Here is a 19,724-nt window from a genome sequence, read left to right on the forward strand (position 1 = left end):
TTAACAAAGCGATAATTCTTTGTGTATGTTCAAAGTATATTTTTTGCTTTATTTTCATTTTTCATTTTTTTTTTTTTACCTACTTGGTTTCTATTTTTATTTGGTGTTTGTCGGCTTTTTGTTTTACTTACCTAAAATTGCTCTTCCTTTCCAACGGCGGTGTTTCGATCAGATAGCACGTGCCTCAATTAGTTTTCCTGAACAAGAGACAAAATTATCAATATTAGAAGATTAGCATTTGCAGTGCGTAGCAACATAAAAAGAGGCAACGTTTTCGTAGATAATTTCTGGTGATCAAATTCAAAAACTTCCACATAAAATTATATAATGTTTGCATAAGTTTTTTTTTTTCGCATTAACTTGTTTATAATACGACACGTTGACGCTTGAAAAAACTGATAAAACATTAATTTTTACCACCATTTACAGATATGACAGCAATAGATAAACACGACAACAAAGTACATTGGAATTCTCATTTTTTTTTTTTTGTCTGAAATGAAAAGAACTGGTTGCGACTGTTATTTATTCATAGTTTTTCAATTATGGGTCTTATATGTGATTGCATCGTACTTTAACGTGGCCTTACGCTTGAACCGTGTTCCTTACAGTTCAAACCTCTCTCGAAACCCCATGCCATCTGGCACCGTCTCAAAGGAAGAAACAAGCAAAAATAAATAAATCCAACTCGGTATTTTTTTTCTTTTTAAACACAATTAATTTATTACCGTTAATTTCTAAACAATGTCTGCTTCTTATTTTTCTTTTTACTGTTCATTTCGTTTGCCATGAGATTAACAAATTCCTGCTGTCTCGACACCAGCTTAAAAGTCTCTCCCTGTCAGCTAATGGTTACACGCCCCTCTTTCCCGATAGCACTTTGCTTCTCTTTCCGACCACGTGGACTATTTTTCTCTCCTTTTCTTGTGATGCAAGCTCACGTACACTTGCTAATTTTCATACGTTCTTTAACGGCTGCTGCTGCTAATATTTTCGCTAGCCAACTATACTGCGGCTCTTGCTAATATTTTCACAGACGCCAACACGCGATCTGTTGCAGTACTATGGAGAAAGGAGACGTTTAGAGGTTTCTTAATTAAACAAGATCATGTAGCAGGTTACTATGTGGAGAATATAAAGTAGACATTGTGTTTTCTTTCGGCTTCCTCGTAACACTCACTTCCCTTATAATATTCTTGTAGTCCTCACATTCCATGAGCGATGTTTCTGATAAAAAGGTTGTGACGTAGTCGTTAATGTTCTTTTTAATTAGATTTTTAACATTCGGACCCAACACGTTGTGCCTGAGACAGTCGCAAAGAAACAAAAAAAAGAAATTCGAGTCGAATTTTTCTTAGTTTTTGCAATAGGCATTTATTACTGTTCTTGGGTTTGTATTACTGTACACATAGATTCGAAAAAGTTGTCAAAAAAACAAATATATAACAAATAAATGTTATAAAAGGCAAGATAAGTTACTTTTCTACCATACTGGATATATTTTTCGTGTTTTTATTCAATGTAACATGTTTATTCAGCTCGAAAAACACACAGTGTTTACCGATGTATTGGAAGATTCAAAATTGCGCCTTACTTTCTCTTTAACACGGTAAGTTTGGAAAAAGGTGTTATAAATAATAAACTAGACAAAATACTATTAAAAAAACACCGAATATATGTCAACCTATGTCACGGTAACATATATTGAGCAAGTTTCTAACAGTATTTTGTCTAGTTTTATATTTATAGCACCTTTTTCCGAACTTACCGTGTTAAAGAGAGAGTCAGGTGCCATCTTGAATTTTCCAATACATCGGTAAACACTGTATGTTTTTCGAGCTGAATGAACATATTAAATTAAATAAAAACACCGAAAACATATCTAGTTAGGTAGAAAAGTAACTTATTTTGCCTTTGATAACATTTATTTGTTATATATTTGTTTTTTGACAACTTTTTCGAATTTATGTGTACAGTAATACAAACCCCTGTTCTTTCCAAACAGCGCATTTCATCATGTTTTATACAATTCCTCTCGCGCCGACACGTGCTTAACGCAATTCTTTCATGTCGAACACCTACTTTTAAAAGTCTCTCACGCCGCCTCTGCTATGACGTTTGATTGCGCACCGGCTTGGTCATTTGTACATATGCCGTAAGGTTACTGTTGCTACACGCCAACAACTTTGTTACGAAAGGAAAAATAGGTGTTTTCGAGATCGAAGTCAATCCATATATAATATTTATTGTTGGCTTGTGTTGAATTTCTAGTATTTTAGTTCCTTACATCAACTACCTTCATGCTTTGTCTGTAGCGATTTCCATAACAAAAAACAGTCAACGTGAAATATGATACATACTTGAATTTTTACTTTCTACTGTTAAAGAGTAATCGAAAGTTTTAATAAGGTGTGTCTAGTGATTTACTTAAGTTATCTATTTTTGAGTAGAATTTGCTGCTTATATAGTGATTGTGAATATATTGGTTGTCTTCGAGTCCAACGTAAACAAATTTTTGATGAACCGTCCCCTTAAGTAATCCAATTTACCAAATTTCCACTACTAACGATTACCATATTATCACACTGACTACTGTACACTCAGTAACCTTTATCCGCGAGTGGACTCCGGGCTTGATACGTGGTGACCCCTGTGTAAAAAAAAAAATGGCTTGATATAGTACGCAACAGAAGTTTAGTCACCGTCATATAAGATTATAGCAACGAATAATTGGTTGGCGAATAATGTAAAATGACAACATAACACCTAAGATTTATTCGTCCGTCTAGCTTCAGAGATCTTTAACCAGTTCAATTTTCGATGACTATAAAATAATGAGGTCAAAATGCACTTACATAACCCCAAAAGAATTCCTTAAAGCCTCCACGGTCAGGATAATAGCCAATGCAAATATATACCATTTCATCTTCGTGTATATGCATTTCAGATACCTACTCAATGTGTAGAAGACCTCATTAAATACGTTTACGAAACAATGCATTCTTATTTATTTATTTACTAGCGGGGGTACCCGGCGTTGCCCGAGTGTTTGTTTCCGGGACGGGGGGGGTAGTTTTAAAAAATGTTATGGTAGGTAAGTAGGAAGGATCAAACCCGGAGTCATGAGTAAAAGTAGGAAAATAAAGTGTGAAAAAAAAAAAAAACATCTGCAACGTTAACAGTTCGGCCACCAAGAAAAGTCCATTCCAGTTGTTTAGGAAAAAAAAAAAAAAAAAAAAAAAAACGACTACGGTAGGTCGGCGCGAACGTGAAAATATAATGTGAATTGTCCAGCACGCTAACCACTACGCCACAGAGCACTTCAGCTTAGTTTAGTGATTTTAAATAACTTCACATGAAAGAACTACGAAGCCAAACCGGTGTTCTCTTCTCAACTGTTCCTTGTGAACGATCCCCAAACGGTGTTAAGTGGTGGCAGGGGGAGGAGGAATTTATTAGAGAGAAAATATTTTACCACTTCCATTGGTCTTAACCGATTTTGGCCGTGACTTCTCAGCAGAAAAAGTATAGAAATCTAAGATTATCGAGGAATTTGAGAAATAATAAGCCTATAACACACCTCAGATATTGTTCTGCCGTTTGTGCATATTATATTTGCATGAAATATCTTGATTTTTAATCCTATTAAGGTCAAAATCCGACGGGAAAAAATGAGTTCATTTTATTTATATAGAGAAGAGAAGAGATTTGCGTGCTGTTATCCCCATTTTCATCACCTGGCTACAAACGTGGTGGGAAAACATCATCTGGCCAAAACGTGGTGAGAAAACATCATCTGGCCAAAACGTGTGAGAAAACATCATCTGGCCAAAACGTGCTGAGACAACAACTAGGGAAGGCAGTAATTACTGGGTATGCAGTTAAGAGACACAGCCATTCCTATCCCGTTGCGATTAACCACCTGAAGAAGGCCAGAGGAGTAGTTGGCCGAAACGTGGTGAAACAACAGCAACTATGTAGATGAAGATAACCGTCCACAAATAAATAAATAAATATACAAATTACTTATCTTATATTAGGAATTCAATAAATAAATAAATAAAAATCTAATATATAAATGTATGTCTATCTGTCTGCCTCAATATTTCCAAACTCTATCTCCCGCGAAACTCCAAATGGTTGAGTCGCGCTAGGGGCCTCAAATGATTGGATATTTTACAGACTGTTGTTTTATTGGTCTTTCATTTGTTTTAATTTTTAAGGGGTCAAAAATGGGTTAAAATTGAAAAAAAAAGAGTTAAACACTTTGTACATTCATCTAAGTTTAGTTTTAAGTTCCTATTTTAACCAGTTGTATGCGTGTCTCGTCGGTACAGTGGTAACGTCAATAGCTTTAAATATTACGGTTTCGATTCTAGCTGATGATACCTGAATACATTTTTTTTTTTTTACTTTTGAAATCCCGACTATATTATAATATATACATGGACAAATTAAAATATCATATTTAAGAATATTTTATGCCCGGGCAAAGCTGAACGCCTCTCCCTGCTAGTAATATATATAAGCAATCCTTATTCTTAAAGACATATTACGTATACAACTATTGTAAAGTGTGAGATTACTTTTTGGTTCAGAAAACTACACATATCGCACGGAATTTGCATTATATAAGAAATTCTGACCTAAGAAATATCGCACGGAATTTGTATTGTATAAGAAATTCAGGAGTAAGAAATATTTTCTCTGCGTATAATTTTTGTGTGTGTTTTCGAGTTTGTGGGGAAAAAAAAGTATCTTTAATCTGTGTCTCTGAAAACATTAATGAACGTTAGACCTCGCCAACCTTTTCCAGTTATTTAGCTAAAAATAAAAAAAAGACATTTGTTTTTATATGCGTGTTTAATGTTAAACGTAAACATCTTTTTATCTTTGAGTAAATTTGTGTAAATGTTTTTCAGTGGAATTTTCTTTAATGTTTACTATTGATAAGAGATTCGCATTCTCTATTTCAGACGTGTCTTGAACTGTGGAACTATTTAAAAAAATAAACAAGGATTTTGGTGATTAATTTTTTTGTTTAATCTGATTGTTGTGTGCGAATAAAGATAAGGCATATTTTATTCAATTGAACTCTGCAACATAGTCATAGAAAATATCAAACGATGGGAGAAAGTTCTTAGATTCTAAATGCGTGGTAATGCAATAATAATGAAAAATGTTCCTTGCTAAGATTATTAAGCACTCGCTTATAAATCCATGTAAAATCTGATTGGTTATTCAGTTTAATAGCATATCAACCGTTGGTTGGTAATGTTACATTGAAACTATACTTATTAATTGAATATATATATATATATATATGTATATGTATATATGTGTGTGTGTGTGCGTGTGTGTGTGCGTGTGTGTGTGTGTGTGTGTGTGTGTGTGTGTGTGTGTGTGTGTGTGTGTGTGTGTGTGTGTGTGTGTGTGCGTGTATTTCACGGACTAAAATGTCTACAGGGTGAAACGATAAAGTTGTCACCCTAAAGTAAACAACATCACAGCGTTATTTTAAAACTTTTATTGAAAAAAAAAGGAATTCAAGTCACTTGATTATATATTATAGCTGATGTCTATTCAATATAGCCGCCTTCTGCCTCAATCATCGCCTCGATACAGGTCCGGAACTGGGAGCATGCCTTTTCCACAAGCGCCGGCGGGAGCTCGATTAATACTCGGTGGATATCGGCAATTAGGCTGACTTTGGTGTTGCGGGAGGTCATTTTAGTGATGTTCTCGACGTATGACTAAACGGGTGCAGGTCGGAGGAGGAGACGCAGTCAAGGGAGGAGACGCAGTCATAGCACTCCTTATAATGCAAAGCCTGAGTCTCTTTAGATGTGGGCCGACATCGAGTTCTGCTGCCACACCCAGGGTCTGCTAGTCGCTATTTGATTACACCATGGGTGGGGGGACACATATGCAAGATAGACCACCTTCTTACTTAATTTATTCTTTACATTTGAAACCACTGTCGGATCTCCGTTAGATCGGGAATAAAAATATCGATTCCTCCATTAACCTCTCGGGTGCCACCTTCATCGTATCGCTGGCTGGCTACAAAACTCCGGTTTGACAGATGTTGGAGGCCACGTGAGAAGCAATCGCGGGAACAGTATTAGACAAGGACAAAGACTAATTTCTTGAAGAACATTTACCTCAATGCAAGCGAGGGGTCCCAATCCTGGTTCACCCATCACGGTAACCCTCCCTAAAATTAACCTAACCCCTGAACGTCAGTGGCATTGCGAGCAGCGGTCAGAACATCAGAGAACTGACAACTTTGAGCATGGTGCATAGCGTCGTCATCCTCTCTCCGGAGGACTTTGGAACCGAGTGCGACACAGCCTAGGTTAGTAACCATCACATCTCCTAACTTAGGAAGTTTGAATGCGAGAGGCTTGAGGTCTTCGAACCGGGCAGCTCGCGTCCGGGGGAACCTTTTGTTCCTAGGAATAGATATGACTGCGTTATAAGAGATGCAGTTCATTTCATCCGTGGGTTGTCAGGTTCGGTCTAGAGACTACAAAGCATATGGAAATTCGCGGGAGAAGGATGTCGCCCTGCTGATGATATCCACCCTGTCAGCGATGGTAGACGGTGTTCTATAGGGACGAGGCAGGCAGGATCGGTTGTGGCCGCTATTGCCGTCAAACAGTGCATGTTTTGGGTCGTTGCTCTCCATGTGCCTAGCACCGCCTTAGAGAAGATTTGATTCTTCCGTGATCTCGACGCTTTTATTGCGGGTTCAAAGTGCATAGTTCTAGTAGGTGGTTAGAACGCCATCTTTGATTCCAGTATAAACAAGGTAGGAGGGGGGGGGGCTACAGAGTCTACTCGTTTCTTTGTTATTTAAGCGAGAATTTTGTAATAGGAAATTACCTAGTTTTTATTTGGGTGTTTATTTACATGTTATTTTATACTAGAGTATCTATTATATATTTGTTTATTTATTTATTGGTTATTATTATCATTATTATTATTATTATTATCATCATCATCATCATCATCATCATTATTATTATTATTATTATTATTATTGTTATTATCATTTTTGTTAATATTATTGTTATTATTTTATTATGATTATCATTGTTGTTATTGGTGTTGTTATTATTATTATTATTATTATTATTATTATTATTATTATTATTGTGATGATTATTTTTGTTAATGTTATTATTATTAATTATAATTATTATGGTCATCATTGGTGTTATTGTTGTTATTATATTTATTATTATTATTATTATTATTATTATTATTATTATTATTATTATTATTATTATTATCGTTTTTGTTAAGGCTTTTATTAATATTGGCTCAGGTCATCAAAGATCTCTGATTAAAAACCTGTGGTTTTTCCTGGAAGATAAGTGGCAACAATTCTCCCCAGACGTTAAGCACTCTCCACCTCTTTCGATAGCATTTGCAAATAAATCTAAGTTATTGCAACAGCCTCTCACCATTGATTTCTCGCTGGAATTTGAGTGGCACTAAGCCTCCCCCAAGGTCCCAGTCCTCTTCGCGCTTGTCCAGCTAAGGTCTGGTCAGCGCTCTCTTCTCGGTCTTTCCATCCTCCTTGACCCTTCTTGGATATTTGGTATCACACATTTTTGGAGAGACTGTGATAGGACAATGAAAGTGGATGGGTAATGGGGATGTAGAATATGTTGAGATGCACCTTCAGTGTTCTTCATTCCCTGTAACGCTTCTTCATGTTTTGGCTCTGCAGCAGTTTCTCTGGCTCACGCATGTGGTCCATGTGTATTAGTCTTCGCATTCAAGGGGTTTCCTTAATATTTGCGCCGTTTTCATTATCGTTAGTTATTGTATCTTTGCAGCCATCCCTCTTATTCCAATTCCTCCCATTCTTTTTTCAAAGTTTTTCAGAATCTTTCCTAGTGCGCCTACTATTATCGGTATTATTTTAATTTTCTTCATCATCAAAATCCCTTTTAACTCTCTGGCTAGCTCTGTGTATTTGCTCCGTTTCTCCTTTTCTTTCATGCTAACCCTGTGGTCAGCTGGGACAGCAAATTCTACGATTTGACAGGATTTTTCTTTTTTATTAATTATTGCGACATCCGGTCTTCTTGCTTGGATGGGTTTATCCGTCTGGGTTTATTATTATTATTATTATTATTATTATTATTATTATTATTATTATTATAACTTTCGTTAATAGTGGAACTGAAAGTAATACCAACGATTAGATGACTCTTGCAAATTTTAAAGTTACCGAAATTGGGTTACACACTCAAATGTATTTTTTCCTTTTGCCGAACAAAGTTTGTTGTTTGAAATCCAGTGGGAAATGCCCTGTAGTCTTACCTACACATTTTGTTTATCATAGAAATGAGATGCTGCTAGCTATTTTTTTTTTTGTTGCTTTATTTTTAACGAAGATAGAGTTGCACCAAAATAAGGTCATGCTTAGTCTCATTCATTACAGCTTTTTGAATAGAGGCGAATCCACTGACACGGAGAAATACTGTCAAAATTTATTGCAATGCATCAGAAATTTCGACAAAAATCCCCATCATTAGTCAATAAAAAAGACCCAATTCTCCTCCGCGAGAATGTCCGACCGTATATTGCTAAACCGACCATGCAGAAGTTTAATGAATTCGGCTACAAAACTCTGCTTCATCCGCCATATTCTCCAGACCTCTCTCTTTCCGACTGCCACTTTTTCAAGTGTCTCAACAACTTTCTGCCTGAGAAATGCTTCAAAATCCTAAGCGATATCAAAAACACCTTCAGCGACTTCATTGCTACTAGAACGCAAGATTTTTACGTTACTGGCATAAATACACTTGTTTTGTGTTGACAAAATTCATGGATTCTGATGGTGCTTATTGCGATCAATAGGTTTTTGTTTGAGCCAGGATACATTCATTTGAATTAAAAAAAGTTAAAACCGAAAGAACTTTCTTGTAAACCTAATGAGATGACCACAATGCTAATACGCACAGGTCATCGGAAAAGCAGAAGAGTTTCAAGACCAGGTTTTACGGTCAATTCTTCTTAACAAGGCGCGCCACCTGGTTGGATGATGTTGGCTGCAGTCAGGAAATTAGAAATATCTGTATCTATATAAAGTTAGGGACATATATATATATATATATATATATATATATATATATATATATATATATAAAGCTCTGTGTGTGTTTGTGTGTGTGGTCACGAATAGGCTCCTATATGGTTGACTATTTAAAAACCTATTACATATAATGATAGAAGATGTATCGAGACAAGGGAATTGGTATGTTTGATTTGGCAGAACGGTGGTTCATTAAAATTGTGGGGCGTGCGTTCGCGTCTGGTCCACAAAGTATGGAAATAAAAAATTTAAAAATAAAAAAAAACGTTTACAAGTGTTTTTGATATAGATGTACATGATAATACTTTGATAAGTATGTTTTAATTTAAATAGGGATGGTATAATATAATTGTGGGGTCTGCGTTCGCGCCAGGCCTCAATAGAATGGTAATAGGCACAAACTTTAATAAAGACTTTTCATATCTATCTGCGTAAGTATACTTTTATAATTATGTTTCAGTTTGAAGAAATATGGTATAACAAAATTATGGGGTGTTCGTTAACACCTGAACTCCATAGAATGGAAATATGTCACAAAGTTTAACAAGGTTTTCTAATATAGATCCACAGAATATTGTGATAAGTGTTTCAGTGTGAAAAGGTATGGCATAATAAAAAAAAACATTATAGGGTTTATCTATTTTATTTTTACTTTCATCATATTTTGCTTTGGTTTTGATACTCCCAAATTCAACCCAAATTTACAACACTTCCTTTTCATAACCTATCATACTTTCATAAATCACAGTTAATTTTCTGTAGGCTGTTTTTGACCCCAATCAACAACGGGTACTTTTGCTAGTATGTATATATATATATATATATATATATACATATATGTGTGTGTGTGTGTGTAAGTGAAAGTGTATGTGTGTGTGTCTGTCTATGTATATTCCCTACGCAATAACTCTGTCAATTTTCAGTGTACAGATCTCGAAATTTGGTATACAGGGTCTTGAGATTTGAAAAAATCTTTGTAATCGGTTTTCAGCGAGAAATTTGGCTGTTATATAGTCAAAGTTCAACGATTTGACATTTGAGAACTCTACCAAACTACTTCGACAATTTTTGGCCTTGAAATTTTCGATATAGGTTGCTTGGACATGGATCTAACTTAGTAACTTAATTTGAGGCCAAAACAATAAATGTTAAGGGGTCATAATACGGGTAAATCTTAACAAAAAATATGACCTCTGCGGTCTCTACCTAATTACTCAGACAATTTCTTATCTAAACATTTGAAATTTTACATAAAGGGTATTCTGAGATAGGGCAAGCTTTTTCATCGGTTTGGGTCGAAAATTTTTAGTCACCAATATATAAATGTATGTATGTATGTTTGCATGTCTGCCTAAAACTTTCGACAGATACGACGGATTTTATTAAGATCAGTATCGTTTTAAAGTGCGACCTTTCATACGACAAATATCGAAAAATTGGCTAAAAACATTAACATCTTTACCTTCAACTAGGCACTTTTCTACAGGGGGGGGTTGCTTTTTTCGCCGATATTTTTGAAAGATATCCTCTCCTTTCGATTGTCTAGCCTTAATGTAAACATAAGTTAATTGAGGTTTTGCCCCCGTTCTTTTCTTCCTTCGCGGTACGGGACCGAGCCTGACTTCCTACTACCACTTTTTTTGTTTGTGCTCAACATACACATCCAAACACCCGGGCATCACCGAGGTGAAATGCTGGTCTATATATCTATAAAAGTGAACGTGTCTGTGTGTCTGTCTGTCTGTCTGCCTGTGTACATTTCCCTACGTAACAACTCTGTCAATTTTTAGTCTACAGACTGGAAATTTTATACACAGGGTACTGAGATTTGGAAAAATTTATGTGATCGGTTTACGGCCAGAAATCTGCCTGTTAAGGGGTCAAAGTTCAACAATTTGACCTTTGAGAACTCTACCACACTCCTCCGACAATTTTGAGTCTAAATACTTGAAATTTTAGATATAGGTTCATTGGACATGGATCTTACTAATTAATTTGATTTGATCTCAAAACAATAAATGTAAAGGGGTCGTAACAGGGGTCAAAGTTTAAAAAATTGATCTTTTTTTTCGCTCAACGTACAAACACCTCAGCAACGCCGGGCACCCATGCTAGTATATATATATATATATATATATATATATATATATATATATATATATATATATATATACAAAGAAGGTATAGAGGAAATTTGAAGTTCTTCGTAAAACTTCAAACACCCCCGACTGTTGTGAACTTTGAATAATAGGTATAATCTTAGTCTTCTGTTTATGAACAAAGTGTAGTATTTGTTCTGCTGCTACACTTAGTCTTTTATCTCTTTAATTAATGAAGCAGAAGGCCTTCTAGAGTGGGGAATTTTTGAAAAGAAGATTTAACTCTCATAATTTCTTCATTAATGAAGTAGATTATTTTAATCACGTTGTATTTTATCTATTTGTATTTTATGTATTTGTATTTTATGCATTTGTATTTTATGAATTTGTATTTTATGCATTTTTATTTTATGTATTTGTATTTTATCCATTTCTATTTTATGTATTTGTATTTTATGCATTTGTATTTTATGTAGTTGTATTTTATGTAGTTGTATTTTATGTATTTGTATTTTACCTATTTTTATTTTATGTATTTGTATTTTATCTATTTGTATTTTATGTATTTGTATTTTATGTATTTTTATTTTATTTACTTGCATTTTATCTATTTGTCGTTTATGCATTGGTATTTTATATATTTTATTTTATATCTTTATATTTTATGCATTCGTATTTTATTTATTTGTGTTTTATCCATGTGTATTTTATGTATTTGTATTTTATCTATTTGTATTTTATCTATTTGTATTTTTTTATTTGTGTTTTATCCATGTGTATTTTATGCATTTGTATTTTATGTATTTGTATTTTATGCATTTATGTATTTTAGTAAGAGTAGGATGGAGGGTAATAGTTACTCTGTACTTCTCAATATTCCCAAAATGGAGCCTCATCATTAATAAGTAAAGAAATAATAGGGAATATTTTAAATCAAAGACAAAACAGATAGAACATTATCGAACCCACCGCCTCTCGCTTAATAGAGTATATAACACAAAATATCATTGTTATTATATAACAAGAAAGTAATTATTTACCTTTATCTGTTTATGTAATAGGTCGTTTATTTTATTTTTTAATCTCTTTTCCAAAAATATTTTTGACAGACTCATCGATAACCAACCTACTGTTTTACTTAAAGCCTATTTCCAGTCTTTTTAGCGAAATTGATGTCTCCACATACATCTGTTTGGCTTTTTTTAATGTGCAATAATCAATGCTGGCATTCACTATGAAATTTTAGTCTTTAGATAATTGAGAAGGAATTCTGAGATTCTATGTGTTTTAAAAATGGAATCATAATATTAAGTTAATAAGAAAGTTCTTGCGAAATTTTTAATTTGGATATACAATGATGTAATTTCAAATATGTTTTCGTGATAATATCTTTAGTTTATATATCAATTTAAAGAGCATTTTTTGCTCTATCTAAGCGTTTAAATTACAATCGTTTTAAAACAATGACGTATTCTTTTCTAGAAAGATGAATACAAGATTGATAAAAGCAAATTCGCGCAATTTTCTTATTTCAATTCAAGCTAGGTTAGAAAGCTGCTGAAGCAGCTCGTTATATCAAGGAAGCGTTAGGCACAGGAACGACTACTGAACGCACAGCACTATGATGGTTTAAGAAATTTCGTGACGGCGACGACAGACTTCAAGATGATGAGCGTAGTGGGCGGCCATCGGATGTTGACACCGATCAATTACGAGTCTTAATCCCAGCCAATCAACACAAAACTTTTCGAGAACTTGCTTCTGAATTAGACGTAACGTAGACGACAATTTCCACTTGAGAGAGATTGGAAAGGCAAAAAACTTGATAAATGAGTGCCTCACGAATTAAACGACGACCAAAAGAAACACTTTTATGAAGTGTCATCTTTCCTACTTTTACGCAACAAGAATGACACGTTTCTCGACCGGGGTGTGACTTACGGTGAAAATGGGTTCTTTACGACAATTGACAACACTCAGCTTAGTAGGTAGACGCCGAAGAAGCTCCAGGACACTTCCCGAAGATAGAGTTGCAACAAAATAAGGTCATGCTTACTATTTGGGGTCTGTGACCAGTCGCATCTATTACAGCTTTTTGAGTGGAGGCGAATCCACTACAACGGAGAAATACTGTCAAAATGTATTGCAATGCATCAGAAATTTCGACAACAATCCCCATCATTAGTCAATAAAAAAGAGCCAATTCTCCTCCCCGAGAATGTTCGACCGTATATTACTAAACCGACCATGCAGAAGTTTAATGAATTCGGCTACAAAACTCTGCTTCTCCGCCATATTCTCCAGACCTCTCTCTTACCGACTGCCACTTTTTCAAGTGTCTCGACAACTTTTTGCCTGAGAAATGCTTCAAAATCCTAAGCGATATCAAAAACACCTTCAGCGACTTCATTGCTACTAGAACGCAAGATCTTTACGTTACTGGCATAAATACACTTTGTGTTGACAAAATTCATGGATTCTGATGGTGCTTATTGCGATCAATAGGTTTTTGTTTGAGCCAGGATACATTCATCTGAATTAAAAAAAGTTAAAACCGAAAGAACTTTCTTGTAAACCTAATGAGATGACCACAATGCTAATACGCACAGGTCATCGGAAAAGCAGAAGAGTTTCAAGACCAGGTTTTACGGTCAATTCTTCTTAACAAGGCGCGCCACCTGGTTGGATGATGTTGGCTGCAGTCAGGAAATTAGAAATATCTGTATCTATATAAAGTTAGGGACATATATATATATATATATATATATATATATATATATATATATATAAAGCTGTGTGTGTGTTTGTGTGTGTCTGGTCACGAATAGGCTCCTATATGGTTGACTATTTAAAAACCTATTACATATAATGATAGAAGATGTATCGAGACACGGGAATTGGTATGTTTGATTTGGCAGAACGGTGGTTCATTAAAATTGTGGGGCGTGCGTTCGCGTCTGGTCCACAAAGTATGGAAATAAAAAATTTAAAAATAAAAAAAACGTTTACAAGTGTTTTTGATATAGATGTACATGATAATACTTTGATAAGTATGTTTTAATTTAAATAGGGATGGTATAATATAATTGTGGGGTCTGCGTTCGCGCCAGGCCTCCATAGAATGGTAATAGGCACAAACTTTAATAAAGACTTTTCATATCTATCTGCGTAAGTATACTTTTATAATTATGTTTCAGTTTGAAGAAATATGGTATAACAAAATTATGGGGTGTTCGTTAACACCTGAACTCCATAGAATGGAAATATGTCACAAAGTTTAACAAGGTTTTCTAATATAGATCCACAGAATATTGTGAAAAGTGTTTCAGTGTGAAAAGGTATGGCATAATAAAAAAAAACATTATAGGGTTTATCTATTTTATTTTTACTTTCATCATATTTTGCTTTGGTTTTGATACTCCCAAATTCAATCCAAATTTACAACACTTCCTTTTCATAACCTATCATACTTTCATAAATCACAGTTAATTTTCTGTAGGCTGTTTTTGATCCCAATCAACAACGGGTACTTTTGCTAGTATGTATATATATATATATATATATATATATATATATATATATATATATATATACATATATGTGTGTGTGTGTAAGTGAAAGTGTATGTGTGTGTGTCTGTCTATGTATATTCCCTACGCAATAACTCTGTCAATTTTCAGTGTACAGATCTCGAAATTTGGTATACAGGGTCTTGAGATTTGAAAAAATCTTTGTAATCGGTTTTCAGCGAGAAATTTGGCTGTTATATAGTCAAAGTTCAACGATTTGACATTTGAGAACTCTACCAAACTACTTCGACAATTTTTGGCCTTGAAATTTTCGATATAGGTTGCTTGGACATGGATCTAACTTAGTAACTTAATTTGAGGCCAAAACAATAAATGTTAAGGGGTCATAATACGGGTAAATCTTAACAAAAAATATGACCTCTGCGATCTCTACCTAATTACTCAGACAATTTCTTATCTAAACATTTGAAATTTTAGATAAAGGGTATTCTGAGATAGGGCAAGCTTTTTCATCGGTTTGGGTCGAAAAATTTTAGTCACCAATATATAAATGTATGTATGTATGTTTGCATGTCTGCCTAAAACTTTCGACAGATACGACGGATTTTATTAAGATCAGTATCGTTTTAAAGTGCGACCTTTCATACGACAAATATCGAAAAATTGGCTAAAAACATTAACATCTTTACCTTCAACTAGGCACTTTTCTACAGGGGGGGTTGCTTTTTTCGCCGATATTTTTGAAAGATATCCTCTCCTTTCGATTGTCTAGCCTTAATGTAAACATAAGTTAATTGAGGTTTTGCCCCCGTTCTTTTCTTCCTTCGCGGTACGGGACCGAGCCTGCCTTCCTACTACCACTTTTTTTGTTTGTGCTCAACATACACATCCAAACACCCGGGCATCACCGAGGTGAAATGCTGGTCTATATATCTATAAAAGTGAACGTGTCTGTGTGTCTGTCTGTCTGTCTGTCTGCCTGTGTACATTTCCCTACGTAACAACTCTGTCAATTTTTAGTCTACAGACTGGAAATTTTATACACAGGGTACTGAGATTTGGAAAAATTTATGTGATCGGTTTACGGCCAGAAATCTGCCTGTTAAGGTGTCAAAGTTCAACAATTTGACCTTTGAGAACTCTACAACACTCCTCCGACAATTTTGAGTCTAAATACTTGAAATTTTAGATATAGGTTCATTGGACATGGATCTTACTAATTAATTTGATTTGATCTCAAAACAATAAATGTAAAGGGGTCGTAACAGGGGTCAAAGTTTAAAAAATTGATCTTTTTTTTCGCTCAACATACAAACACCTCAGCAACGCCGGGCACCCATGCTAGTATATATATATATATATATATATATATATATATATATATATATATATATATATATATAGGATTCACTCAAAACTAATTAAGAGTTTATTATAGGTTTTAGAAAAAACCTGCTAGAAATAAGCATTTTTATGTAGTCTATATATACCTTAGTTTAGTTCTATACAAAGAAGGTATAGAGGAAATTTGAAGTTCTTCGTAAAACTTCAAACACCCCCGACTGTTGTGAACTTTGAATAATAGGTATAATCTTAGTCTTCTGTTTATGAACAAAGTGTAGTATTTGTTCTGCTGCTACACTTAGTCTTTTATCTCTTTAATTAATGAAGCAGAAGGCCTTCTAGAGTGGGGAATTTTTGAAAAGAAGATTTAACTCTCATAATTTCTTCATTAATGAAGTAGATTATTTTAATCACGTTGTATTTTATCTATTTGTATTTTATGTATTTGTATTTTATGCATTTGTATTTTATGAATTTGTATTTTATGCATTTTTATTTTATGTATTTGTATTTTATCCATTTCTATTTTATGTATTTGTATTTTATCCATTTCTATTTTATGTATTTGTATTTTATGCATTTGTATTTTATGTAGTTGTATTTTATGTAGTTGTATTTTATGTATTTGTATTTTACCTATTTGTATTTTATGTATTTGTATTTTATCTATTTGTATTTTATGTATTTGCATTTTATGCATTTGTATTTTATGTAGTTGTATTTTATGTAGTTGTATTTTATGTATTTGTATTTTACCTATTTGTATTTTATGTATTTGTATTTTATCCATTTCTATTTTATGTATTTGCATTTTATGCATTTGTATTTTATGTAGTTGTATTTTATGTAGTTGTATTTTATGTATTTGTATTTTACCTATTTGTATTTTATGTATTTGTATTTTATCTATTTGTATTTTATGTATTTGTATTTTATCTATTTGTATTTTATGTATTTGTATTTTATCTATTTGTATTTTATATATTTGTATTTTATATATTTTTATTTTATTTACTTGCATTTTATCTATTTGTCGTTTATGCATTGGTATTTTATGTATTTTATTTTATATCTTTATATTTTATGCATTCGTATTTTATTTATTTGTGTTTTATCCATGTGTATTTTATGTATTTGTATTTTATCTATTTGTATTTTATTTATTTGTATTTTTTTATTTGTGTTTTATCCATGTGTATTTTATGCATTTGTATTTTATGTATTTGTATTTTATGCATTTTTATTTTATGTATTTGTATTTTATTTATTTCTATTTTATATATTTGCATTTAATGTATTTGTATTTTATGTATTTGTGTTTTATCCATGTGTATTTTATGCATTTGTGTTGTATGTATTTGTATTTTATGTATTTGTATTTTATCTATTTGTATTTTATGCATTTGTATTTTTTGTATTTGTATTTAATGCATTAGTATTTTTTGTATTTGTATTTTATGCATTTGTATTTTATGCATTTCTATTTTATCTAGTTGTATTTCATATATTTGTATTTTATGTATTTTATTTTATGTATTTGTATTTTATGCATTTGTATTTTATGTATATGTATTTTTTGCATTTCTATTGTATGCATTTGTATTTTATGCATTTGTTTTGTATGTATGTTTATCTCATCTGCTTGTATTTTATACATTTGTATTTATCTTCTTGTATTTTATGCATTTGTATTTTATGCATTCATATTTAATCTATTTGTATTTTATATATTTGTATTTTATGTATTTGTATTTTATATATTTGTATTTTATCTATTTGTATTTTATCTATTTGTATTTTATCTATTTGTATTTTATCTATTTGTATTTTATGTATTTGTATTTTATATATTTGTATTTTATGTATTTGTATTTTATCTATTTGTATTTTATCTATTTGTATTTTATGTATTTGTATTTTATCTATTTGTATTTTATATATTTGTATTTTATCTATTTGTATTTTATGTATTTGTATTTTATATATTAATATTTTATGTATTTGTATTTTATATATTTGTATTTTATATATTTGTATTTTATATATTTGTATTTTATCTATTTGTATTTTATCTATTTGTATTTTATGTATTTGTATTTTATATATTTGTATTTTATGCGTTTGTATTTTATCTATTTGTATTTTATCTATTTGTATTTTATATATTTGTATTTTATATATTTGTATTTTATCTATTTGTATTTTATATATTTGTATTTTATATATTTGTATTTTATGTATTTGTATTTTATATATTTGTATTTTATCTATTTGTATTTTATATATTTGTATTTTATCTATTTGTATTTTATATATTTGTATTTTATATATTTGTATTTTATCTATTTGTATTTTATCTATTTGTATTTTATCTATTTGTATTTTATGTATTTGTATTTTATATATTTGTATTTTATGCGTTTGTATTTTACCTATTTGTATTTTATCTATTTGTATTTTATCTATTTGTATTTTATATATTTGTATTTTATATATTTGTATTTTATCTATTTGTATTTTATATATTTTTATTTTATTTACTTGCATTTTATCTATTTGTAATTTATGCATTGGTATTTTATGTATTTTACTTCATATATTTATATTTTATGCATTCGTATTTTATTTATTTGTATTTTGTGCATTTTTGTTTTATATATTTTTATTTCATTCATTTTTATTTTATTTATTTGTATGTTATCTATTTGAACTTTATGTATTTGCATTTTATTTATTTGTATTTTATCTTCTTGTATTTTGTGCATTTGTATTTTTTTGTATTTGCATTTTATGTATTTTTATTTAATTAAAATGTATTTTATTTATTTGTATTTTATCTGTTTGACTTTAACGATTTATATTTTATCTATTTGTATTTTATAATATGTATTTTAGCACTTTTTTTCTATTTTTATTTTATGCATTTGTATTTTATCTATTGGTATTTTATCTATTTGTATTTTGTCTATTTGTATTTTATATATTTTTATTTTATGAAATTGTAATTCATTTATTTTTATTTCATCTATGTGTATTGTATGTATTTGTATTTCATCTAATTGTATTTTATCCATTGGTAATTTATGTATTTGTATTTTATGCATTTGTATTATATCTATTTGTATTTTATGCATTGGTATTTAAGTATTTGTAATTTATCTATTTTTGTTTCATTAATAAGTATTTTATGTCATTGTATTTTATGTATTTGTAATTAATGTGTTTGTATTTGATCTATTTATATTTTATGCATTTTTATTTATGTATTTGTATTTTATGTATTGGTATTTTATTCATTTGTAGTTTATTTGTTTGTATTTCATCCATTTGTATTTTATGTATTTGCATTTTATTTGTTTGTATTTTATGCATTTGTTATTAATGCGTTTGTATTTTATCTATTTGTATTTTATTTATTTATATTTTATCTATTTGTATTTTGTGTATTCGTATTTTTTTATTTATATTGAACGCGACATGAAATTATCTTGCTTGCACTCTTGGACATTTCTGGCAATGGCAGCTAGCGGAAATCACTTGCTGTCATCGCCTCACAGGAGCTACTAGCGATTAGAGTTGGTTTGAGGCGATTTCTTGCAAGCATTGGCTGGTACTTGCGAGCATCGGCTGCCTTTG

The sequence above is a fragment of the Euprymna scolopes genome, chromosome 4 (genome assembly GCF_053919585.1).
Source record: "Euprymna scolopes isolate OS-2025 chromosome 4, ASM5391958v1, whole genome shotgun sequence".
Classification (NCBI taxonomy): Eukaryota; Metazoa; Mollusca; class Cephalopoda; order Sepiida; family Sepiolidae; genus Euprymna; species Euprymna scolopes.